Here is an 11,193-nt window from a genome sequence, read left to right as displayed (position 1 = left end):
ATAAATATTTATTTAAATCTATCCGACAAAACCTCTATCTCTGCTTCCTTTGAGCCTCTGCTGTTCTGCTAGTTTTCTTGCTGGTTCATTTTTTGATGCAAAAATCTCTAGTGGTAACATGTTTTGAACAAAGATTCTAAAAATATTAAGATAATTTGTAAAATTTTATGTGCTAGAGTAATCCCTAATGCAGGTTATCCCCAGATGGTAAAGATCTTGGAAGCAGAAAGTTCATTAGACTCCAAACACTAGACCAGTTTTAATTAGTTTATTGGCAATTGTTCCTCTTGGTATGTGAAGAAGAGTGTCATGAAACATTGGTAAAAAAAATGTCAAGTTTACCTTTTGCAACTGCTTTTCATTTCAATATAGCCAAAACAGACAGTGAAAAGGCATAATTCTGAAAAAGGATTTAGAGGATCATCATGAAAGGCCAACTATACAAAATGTGATGCATCAACAATAAAGGGCTAAAGCCATCTATAGAAGCATGAACAAAAGATTGTTAAACAGGAACAAAAAGGTGACATTACATGTGTACTCAGCATTAATAAGATCCCTGTTGGAATATCACAGTCAGTTTTTCACTTTAAAACTTGCTTGAACTTGGGGATGATTTGCAAAAAATGGCACAAGAACTGAAACACAGTTTCACAAAAGTTTGGATTTAGTCTGTGCAACTTGGGCTGCTTTGGATACAGTCATGTACAGTGAGGTACCTGTAGTGTAGATATCTACAAGTGGCCTAAATGATTAATCTTCCTTTATATTCAGTATGTATCTTAGGCTTGATTGAATTACCTATGCCTAGGTGTCTGGTGCATTTGAGATGCTTGTCCTCTAGGTATCACTTTAAGTGGTCATGTTTCTCCTGCATGTCCTATGTCACATTTACCAGTCCAGCGTGTATATCTCAGATGCTCTAGGGTCAATCAATATAATTGATGGCATCCAGAGAGACATTTAGCTCATTTTAAAGCAGACACATCTGCCTGAAGACTTTGCTAGGAGCCTTTGACTGTGTTGATTAGATCTCCATGGACTGTAATGAAAGCTTAGATGTCTACCTAGCTTACATGTAGTTACCTATGTTACAGATAGCTAAATGCAAATGTCTGAGTCTAGAGCTGGATTTCACCTACAGTCTGCTTGGGCATTTAGGAGAGAAGATGAAAGAATCATAACCTATCTAAAAATATGTAAAGAGGAGAATGCCTCTGAGAGAGGACTTTTCAGTGTAGAATATATGAGCAATAGCAAGATACAAGGTATGTAAAATTAATCTAGAAAAAATTTAAACTTGAAATCAGACACATTTTAAGAGCAAAAACAATAAAGCACTCAACAGTCAAGGCTTTATGGTCTGGTCAGGTACTAGAAAGAACCTGAATCAAGATTCACTTGATATTTTTTTGCAGGTCTCAAAGATTTTGTAAGAAATATGTAACAGATTACTAGGAAAAATAGAGAATAATGAATTAATTGCTTGTTACCTAAAGGCCAGCATTAAACAAAATGACAGAGTGGATTATAATAATGTTTTTTTTGGCCACAAAGTATATTGCTACATTTATACTAGTTAATAAACAGGGCCATGAGATTGAGCTCTTGCCCTTGACTGTCTTTTTCTTTTGTTAACACAACCCCTGGCGTGGCTTTGCCTCAGGCCAAATAACACTCTCCCAGACAATGTTGAAACACAGTTGAGGAAATAACATATGTGAAACCTCTGTTTCAAAGACAAGTTTGCGTGTAATAAACAGAGGAAGTCTAAATTCCCTTTTTTCCCCTGCAGTAGTTGAATAGTAGTTGTTATTTTGCAGTATTTCACTTTATGTAACTTCCTTCTTAATTTATATTTTCCACATAACTATTGAACTTCTTCCCACCAAAATGCAAGCTATCTTCCAGCACAACCTGGAGTGCGTCTTGTAATTGAGATGTAGAAGAATTAATAGTGTGCTATTGTTAGCAAGTCAAGATCAAACACAGTTCTGCACAAATAGCCATAACAAAACAAGTATTGCTGAGCCATAAGCTGAGGTTATGATAGATGTAAGAAGGCTAAGCCTAAGCAATGAAATTGAATGAATTTCCTAATTTCTAATATTGCCAGGTTTTATATGAAAAATATAGAAAGTGGCATATTTCTATTAATTTTTAATATACTATGCTTTGAGTCTAACAGCATATTTTATCTGAGAATTGTTCACTTGGTGGATCTGCTATAGTATAAAGATATGTATTTTAGTGTGCATTTTAAAATATATGTGTTGCCGTTTCTTTGTAAAATAGAAGTATTTCATGCTTTAACAAATGGGTTTCATTACACAGTGTGTATAACTTCTTTATGTGTATCTGCTTCATAATGTGATTTATGATCTTAATGGCATCTATTTTCATACTCTTCCTTTCATAAAAATTAAATCAAGTACTATCTGTTTATCTGTATCTGTTTTTTCTCATAAGCAATAATAATTGGAAGATGGCATGAAGCTCTGGTAAAGATCAGCCCGTGCTACTCTCACACATTGCTGTATTTGGATCTCAGCATTTTACATCTCTGTATTCCTATGCTTCCCAAGCTTTGAATGGACAGGAATACTGCTCCTTCCTGTCACCTTTTTGCCTGTTAGCCCTCCTCAGAAATGAGACCATGAGCTCTCTCTACTCTTGCCCCTCAGACTAACACCTGTGTGGGAGGAGGCCATGAGCTCTTGGCTCAGCAGTCGTTGGAAACACCCCACTGTGTCCCAAAACTGCAGTCGGTGAGGGAAACACACAGCACCACTCCTCAGACATAATTAAGAAAGGGTAGAAGCTGCAAGGAGCACGGCATGTGGACTCACCTGAGGAGTTATGTGGGAACACATGAAAGGAGACACAAAAGGAAAGAAGGGAGGAGGCACAAGAAAGAGATATATGAGAGGAGGCACGGGCAGACACACAGAAGAGGATACTGTTGGGGACACAGCTGGAGACATACTCTTGGAAGAAGCAGCTCCATGCCATGAGGACAAATGCTTCTGAGAGGATTGCAGTCACGGGTGACCTATGCTGCAACAGGGACACCCTTGACGGACTGTGGCCATGGATGACCCACGCCAGAGCAGGGACACCTTGGAGGGGACTGCAACCCATAGAGAAATCCACGCCAGTGCAGAGGAGCAGTAGAAAGCAAGGAGCAGTGGAGGAAAATAAGTAAGAAGGACTGAACAGCAGAAGGATACCACTAGGCACAGACCCCAGCCTCCTGTGCTGCCCATCACCTCACCAAAGGGATTGGGAGGGGCTGAGTGTAACACACTCCAACAAGAGATTTTTATCAACTTTGCAGAACCATTTAAAAAAATATAGTGAGCAAACATGTTAGGTAGGTAGAAAAATGCCACTTCTTGGCATTCAGACTTGGGGGGGGGGGGGGGGGGGGAGGGAAAAACAAAACCCAGTTTGGTGAGGTGGGGTGGGGGGGGGGGGGGGGGGGGGAAGGCAAAACAAAAGCCAGCTTTTTTCTACAAAAGGACTTCACTTGAAATAGAACTATTAAAGCTCAACAACTGCCTACATTAATTCCTACATTATAGAGTGGTAGAATTTCAATTTAAAGTGCAAGTGGAAAAGACAGAACTAGAAGTAGAATTTGTGGTTAGTCCCTGACACAATTAATGAGTCCACAGTATTACACATAATTTGTAAACAGTACATAGACAGGTTTCCAGAAAGAACTTTAATAAATCTTTAAAATAGAACAATTCAATGTAATAACACTTTATGAATTTTTCTTAGGAAGAAAAATATAAGCCAGAGACTGAATTTTTCTCCTCATTTTCATAAACATATAGTAAACAATACCTGCAGCATTTGTTCTACTTATTCTCTATATTTTAATCACTGCACCATCTTTCTCCCCACATACCTCATCACTGTGAATGTAGTAAGAATTTTTCCAGATGTTTTGATAACAACTAGTTATGTTTCATTCTTTAGAACAGGAAAAAATAAAAAGGTCATCTTCTGACTTCTTTTGCAAGCAACATTGAAGAGTCTTTTTCAATAGTATAGTCTTATTGAATGTGGATTAAAAGTTCTGGTGCCTAACTGAAGTGTTTTAACTTAAAAAAAGTATTAATCAGGAAGCTACAGATAGTCTTAAAGCTCTTTTACATTTAGAACTATTAGTTATAATAGTTTGAGAACTATTGTGAAATCGTATTATAAGTTATTTGGTCAAAGTGATTGAATTCTATAAAATGCAATGCTTGTTAGAGAACAATTGTGTAAAATTGCTTCTAATGCTATGAAAGAAAAGATGAATGAAAACATCAAATTGCAACAAAGACTTGTGAATTCTGTCTCTTATCTTCCCCATCAGTAACCAAAGGAGGAAAAGACCCTCAGATTATAAAGCTATACATAATGTTTAAAACTCAGTCTCCTAATAGCTAAAGTACTAGAGCTATTCTTCTTGTTCACCCTATAGCAAAGACCATAAGGTAAACCTTTCAAAAGCATGAGAGTGAATTAGGAATATAGCTGCCATTTTTAAAAGTGAGGTCATGCCATATTTTAAGTGTATTTTAAATGTCTTTCTGTGCAGTTTAGAATAAAAATTTGAAAGCACGTTTCTTAGAAGAACAAATGTCATTACCGTTCAATGAGATTTAAGGTAGATTTTCAAGGGTACTTTTTAATTTCCAGGGACACTTATTTGTTGCAATGCAGAGATCGTAATATTCAAATTTTTGGAACACTTCATCTCTCTTAAACTAGCTGATTGGCTCTTTCCTTAGTCACTAGAAAAGAGAGGGCAGTTCCACCTATTTATCCTTGATGCACAATGAGGAGTGGGTTTCTACTTCTTTACTTTGAAAATAGTGGGAGTCCAAACAACACAATTAGATTAGATGCCTTGAAATAGCTAAGATAGAGGCAATGATGAGCTAGGTAAAAATCATTTAAAATAAAGTCTATATGCCAAGTTTTTCTTTCCCATTCTGGCTTGCATATGTTTATAACTGCATAGACTGTAAAATAGAGGAAAAAGTAACTTTTTAAAAATCTTTTTTTTAAGAACATTGAAGGACTTATATGAAAAATTTAATAAGAATTATTAAGACCTGACAGACCAGTTGTTATGGTCTGTCAAAGTCTGTGTTTGTTTTAACAGTAACAGAAGGGTTAGAATGTGTTGTGACAGTCACATGCTTTGTGAAACCAATGAATAATCCCTATAAATCCTGGAAAAAACTTCTCATGCACACACATACACATGTAAATCTTATAGCTATTTCTGTTCAACACCTGGTAAAACATACCTGTGTATTGGATATGAGCTTTTGTACTGTCAGTTTCTCCATTCAGTGGAAGCTGCCATTTTATAAAATAAATTATATTCCATGATACAACAATATTAACATACAATCCATTTTCAGTACTTAAAGCAGGTTAATTTCTCCAAAATAATTTACATAATTAGTTTTCTGATTATATAAACCACTATAGTAGAAATATCAGAGAATTTTTTTTTTGTCTGGACCTAAGTACTTGTGAGTTCTCTCATAGATAGCAGAAAGGCTCTCACTGCAGATTAATATATTTTTCATATGTTACTTACCAGCTCTTCCTTCCAGTATATAATGTGGTTCTTCCCTAATAAGATTTTAGGATTGTATCTTAAGTGGAGAGATCCTATTTACAGAGCTATCACTTCAGCTCAGAATAATGCAGGAACTGTGACCATATTGGAAATATAGCCCTGAATGGCTTGCTTGCTTCCTGGTTTCCCTGATGATTTTACAGCATATGTTGATAGTGCTGCTTTGAGTCATGACCTTTAATAGCCTATATTTTCAATATTATGTATGTCTAATACCAAGGAAAAAACCTTACAGCCTTTAGTGGATCACAAAGCTTTCTAAAGACTTGACATTTCTTTTTTCTTGATAGTATAGATCATTGGTAACTACATGGAACAGTAAGTGCTATGCTATCCTCAAACCTGAGTGAGAGCAGACTCAAACAAAAAGACCTTTCAAAGATTCTCATCACCTATTTCATATCAGACATCAAAACATGTTCCAGCTTCTACCATTTGAAGACATTAAATAGCTAGTGGGATTTTCCGTAACAGTAGGAGCATTAACCCCAGTGTCTTGGACAAATTCCAGCACAAGTAATTAAACTGTGCCAGTAAATCCCCTTGCATTTTGTTTGGACACTGCATTTCTTTTCCTTCTAGTAAAACATTATGTGAGGTTTGCTGTGCATTGTTAAATAGGTGCTGTTTTACCTAAAGTGGCTGCATTTCAAGGATGTGTGATGTGATCTCTGTAAGATGTAGTAGGGGCTTCATATACCAATTTGGAACTCATGTTGGTACCCTCTGGATAACAAGCATTATTTGATACAACTTTTTATGATTTTATTATTACATTCAGGCAGAGGACTGCTAAAGAAACATAAGAATCTTAAGCAACTGTAAGTAGAACGCACTTAACTGTTCATCAGACGTTCTTTAATTTTAAATAGTATTGGGCTGACCATTTTCTTCCTCTGCATAACTTCTTGGGATCTCAACAATATCTCTGTTTCATAGTATAGTAAAGATACTGCTTTCATAATTTTACTTATAGAAAATAAGAGTGCTTACACCCTAGAGCAGCTGGTAGCTTCAAGAGAAGCTCAATCCTTTCTCATCCCAGAGACTGGCATTCAGCTTCCTGCTTAGTTTGAACCAGAGTAAGGGCTTAATCTCTTCTCTCACTGCATCTCTTAAGACAAGCTGTTCAGTTATTTCAGTTCTGGATATTAGTTGCTCAATTCTGAGTTGAAATTTTCCCCCAAAAAAAGCCTCGAAGGGGAAAAAGGCCAAGGTCTACATATTCTGGGGTTTTTTTTAATTTTTTTCTGTAACTGGCTTTATTCTCAATACCGGAATTATTTACTTGTGCTAAATATTCTGGGGTGCTTTATCACTGTTCTGCAGTGTCAACAAAACAAATTTGAACTTGTTCCAAGCTTGTGTAGATGCAACAAATGAACTGCTCAAAAAGAAAATTGGTCTGTATATATTTGTGACTAATTAGTTATTGTTTGCACAGTGCACAAAATACTTTGTAAATGCTAGGCATTGTTACATAAGGACACAGTCCACTGCAGAGATAAGAAGTGCTTTGCTGTGTGACCTGGGTCACATAGAATCATAGAATCATAGAATCATTAAGGTTGGAAGAGACCTCCAAGATCATCGAGTCCAACCATCAACCCAACAACACCATGCCCACTAAACCATGTCCCTAAGCGCCTCATCTACACGTCTTTTAAATACTTCCAGGGATGGTGACTCAACCACTTCCCTGGGCAGCCTGTTCCAATGTTTAACTACTCTTTCAGTAAAGACATTTTTCCTTACATCCAATCTAAACCTCCCCTGGCGCAACTTGAGGCCATTTCCTCTCGTCCTTTCGCCAGTTACTTGGGAGAAGAGACCGACACCCACCTCGCTACAACCTCCTTTCAGGTAGTTGTAGAGAGCAATGAGGTCTCCCCTCAGCCTCCTTTTCTACTGAGGGTGCACTCCATCCCCTCATCCAGATCATTGATAAAGATATTAAACAGAACTGGCCCCAATACTGAGCCCTGGGGAACACCGCTCGTGACCGGCCGCCAACTGGATTGAACTCCATTTACCACAACTCTCTGGGCCCGGCCGTCCGTGCTACATCTTCTGTAGCAGCTTTATATTACTGTGCAAGAACATGGTAGTTTGTATGATTTACAAAATTACTTCCTGAATGCATTTCACCATATCAAAAGTCTTCAAATCATGGCATTTCATTCACTTAGAGTAAGTCTAGACAACCAATTGTATAGAAATTCAGCTATAATTCAGAAGTTTCTAGCAGATCTTTTTTGTTTGGTTGTTTTCAGGCAGAAGTGACAATAAGTTAGAATTTCAGAAATCTATGAAAAATACCAATTTCAGTGGAAATTCTGACAAAAACAAAGCACTTCTAGTGCTGCTTATGTGGGCTAAGAAACCAGCTGCATTCCTGTCTTTCACTTCGACAGCTCGAGGTTCTTGCCTTCTTGGCTGGCTTTAAGTCCCAAAGCTTGGACCTCAGTTTCCAAATTTATGACTCTGGCTGTTTAGTGAAATGAGACTTAGAGATTCCTGCTCACTGGATGCCTACACAGGACACTGGTGGGACCTAATGCCAGCTACATGGTAAATTCCGGGACCGCTTAAGTTAAACTAGGATAAATTCTTATGCAGTTTGAACCTCCTGTTATTCTGGCATGGGGGGAGGGGGCTGGGCAGGGGAAGAGAGGTCTTAGCAGTGGAGTAGTTCTGGAAGCATTTTGATGTGTTCCAAATGAGACACGATTTTGCATTTTTTGATGTAAAACAGGTATTGGCATACTTCAAACCTTCTTATTCACCCCATATTTGAATTAGTTTTGTGAGTTCATTTTGGAGTATCTCACAGGGCTGTAGTATTAAGCTTGAAGTAACCTCTAAGTTCATTTGAATTTTACTTTAATTAACACAAATCTGTAACCATGAGTCATTAGGAAACATATTTTCACAGAAATGTGTTGTGGTTTTAAACAGCTGTTAACTGGTGCACAACTTCTCCTTTGCCCTTTTTATACTCTGAAGCCTGTGTAAGGGATGTGTATGCTGTTTCCATTTAAAAGTGTAAAGTAATAGTTGTTCCTGACCAGATTTGTCTAATATTCCTGGAGGCATTCTCCCTGCATCAACATCCTGCAGGCAGAATGCCTGCAGCAAATATCACGTGGTTAGTGCCTTGTTTAATCTGCCTCATATGATAGTGCAGTTTACCCCACTCCTTTCACCATATACTCAAGGAATGTGATTCTGGAAAATGGATTCTTTGTGTGTTTGACTCCTGAGGCACATTTCTACAAGCCCAGCTGCATTCTGAGCCCTGTGCTATTAAGAATTTTAGTATAACTACTACTATTAAGAATACTGTTATTACTGTTATTACTGCTGCTATTATTACTAGAGCTGATTTAGTAAAATGCAAAGCACAATTAAATAATTTAGTGTCACAGGATAGTGCATTCCTATAAAATGATAAATAATTCTAAGTATTTTCATTTCTTATTTATTTTCATTCTGCAGTCTCTTACTTCACCTACACTGTGCAAGAAGACCACATCAGAGAACTAGACCATCTATGTACATACAGGCAATTAAACTTCAAAGTATGAACATATAGGATTGTTTGTGATCAGCTGCAGACGTTAACTAAAATTCACATTTGTCAAAATTCAATAATTTTCTTATATGGATGTGAGTTTTAAATCTGTACAGCTGACAGTAAAAACTATAAAAAGAAAGACAATTTATGAACTGTGAAAAGGAAGTCATAATGTATAAAAAGTAAATAATTTGAGGAATTATTAATCAATCAAGGAAAAATATGACAAGCATAAACATGGGTGCAGCTTTTTTATTTCTTCCATAAAACATAAACAAAATGTTTCCCATAATTAAATCTATTGCTCGATATGCTCTCCTCTTTTAAAAGGATATTCCACTTTCAAGGTGGAATTAAAGACTTTCTAACAAATTAAATGCAATGGAAGGGTCCATTCAGCTTCTGACTAACATTTTCAAAGTCAAGCAAAAAAGTTTCCTACTATTTTGTTGCTGAGTATGGTTATGCTGCCTAATTTCTTTCACTTAGAGGAACTCCTTGCTTACACATAAACCATACAATTTATTTAGAAGGTTTCATACATGTAGCCTAGACCACAGAAACCAAAATGGGACAGGAGTGTCTCCAGTGTGGATCTGGATCCAAAAGGCAGTTTATGAGGGTAGAGAAGTGTAGCTCATGAACTTCAATAAGCTTATGCCAAGTTACATCAGCTGTAATTCTGAAAACCTAGGAATTTGCACAGTGAAGTTTGAAAGAGTTCGAAGTAAGAAAAATAGCAGAGTAGAATATAAATAGTTATTTAAACTTAAATACAGAATTAACTAGCACTTCTTTGAAAGAACACAGAAGCATTCAAATATAACTGAAGTACTTTGTGTACATTTTATACTGTGTTTATTACTGTTGATGTGCTCAAAGTGACTCTATATTTTGAATGTCTTATACTTTCATCCTAATATGTGTTTTTATTGCATATTCAAATGATATCATTTTCTTAAGTGATTTTTTTCTTTTTCTTCCTTCCGTTTTTTTTTTTTTTTAAATCCTGACTGGTTTAAAATGTGCTTTATGGATCTGATAAAATGTAAACTTGAAAATATGAGTAGATAAATTTCTCTTGATAACAAGTAAACTTTGTTGCAATTTAAAACAGTTTAAAAATAATTACCAGTGCGTTTATTTTAGCAGTGGGAAATATTTATCATTTACAGTATTTTCCTTTGATCTGTACTTCAGATAAATGAATCAGAATTAAATTCCATTCAGTTCGAACATTTAGGAAAATAACTTGTCTTACCTTGTGAATAAGGTCATTAATAGTTTATTAGCCACATTTTCCACATTATTTGTCTAAGTCATTTAAATTTTTGCCGCAGAAGGCAAAGGCAGGGAATGGGAGAATGAAGAGCCACCCACTGTGGGACAACATCAGGTTCGAGACCATCTAAGGCACCTGAAGGTGCACAAGTCCATGGGACCCGATGAGATCCATCCGTGAGTCCTGAAGGAACTGGCAGATGAAGTTGCTAAGCCACTATCCATCGTATTTGAGAAGTCATGTCAGTCCGGTGAAGTTCCCACTGACTGGAAAAGGGGAAACACAACCCCCATTTTTCAAAAGGGAAATAAGGAAGACCTGGGGAACTACAGGCCAGTCAGTCTCATGTCTGTGCCTGGGAAGGTCATGGAACAGATCCTCCTGGAAGCTATGCTAAGGCACATGGAGGCCAGGGAGGTGATTTGAGACAGCCAGCATGGCTTCACCAAGGGCAAGTCCTGCCTGACTAACCTAGTGGCCTTCTATGATGGAGTGACTACATCAGTGGACATGGGAAGGGCTACAGATGCTGTCTTATCTGGACCTGGTCCCCCACAACATCCTTTTCTCTAAACTGGAGAGGTATGGATTTGATGGGTGGACTGTCCGGTGGGTGAGGAATTGGTTAGATGGTCGCACCCAGAGGGTAGTGGTCAACGGCTCAATGTCCAGATGGAG

The sequence above is a fragment of the Pygoscelis adeliae genome, unplaced genomic scaffold (assembly GCF_000699105.1).
Source record: "Pygoscelis adeliae isolate BGI_AS28 unplaced genomic scaffold, ASM69910v1 Scaffold57, whole genome shotgun sequence".
NCBI lineage: Eukaryota > Metazoa > Chordata > Aves > Sphenisciformes > Spheniscidae > Pygoscelis > Pygoscelis adeliae.
Note: the sequence above shows the minus strand (reverse complement) of the source record.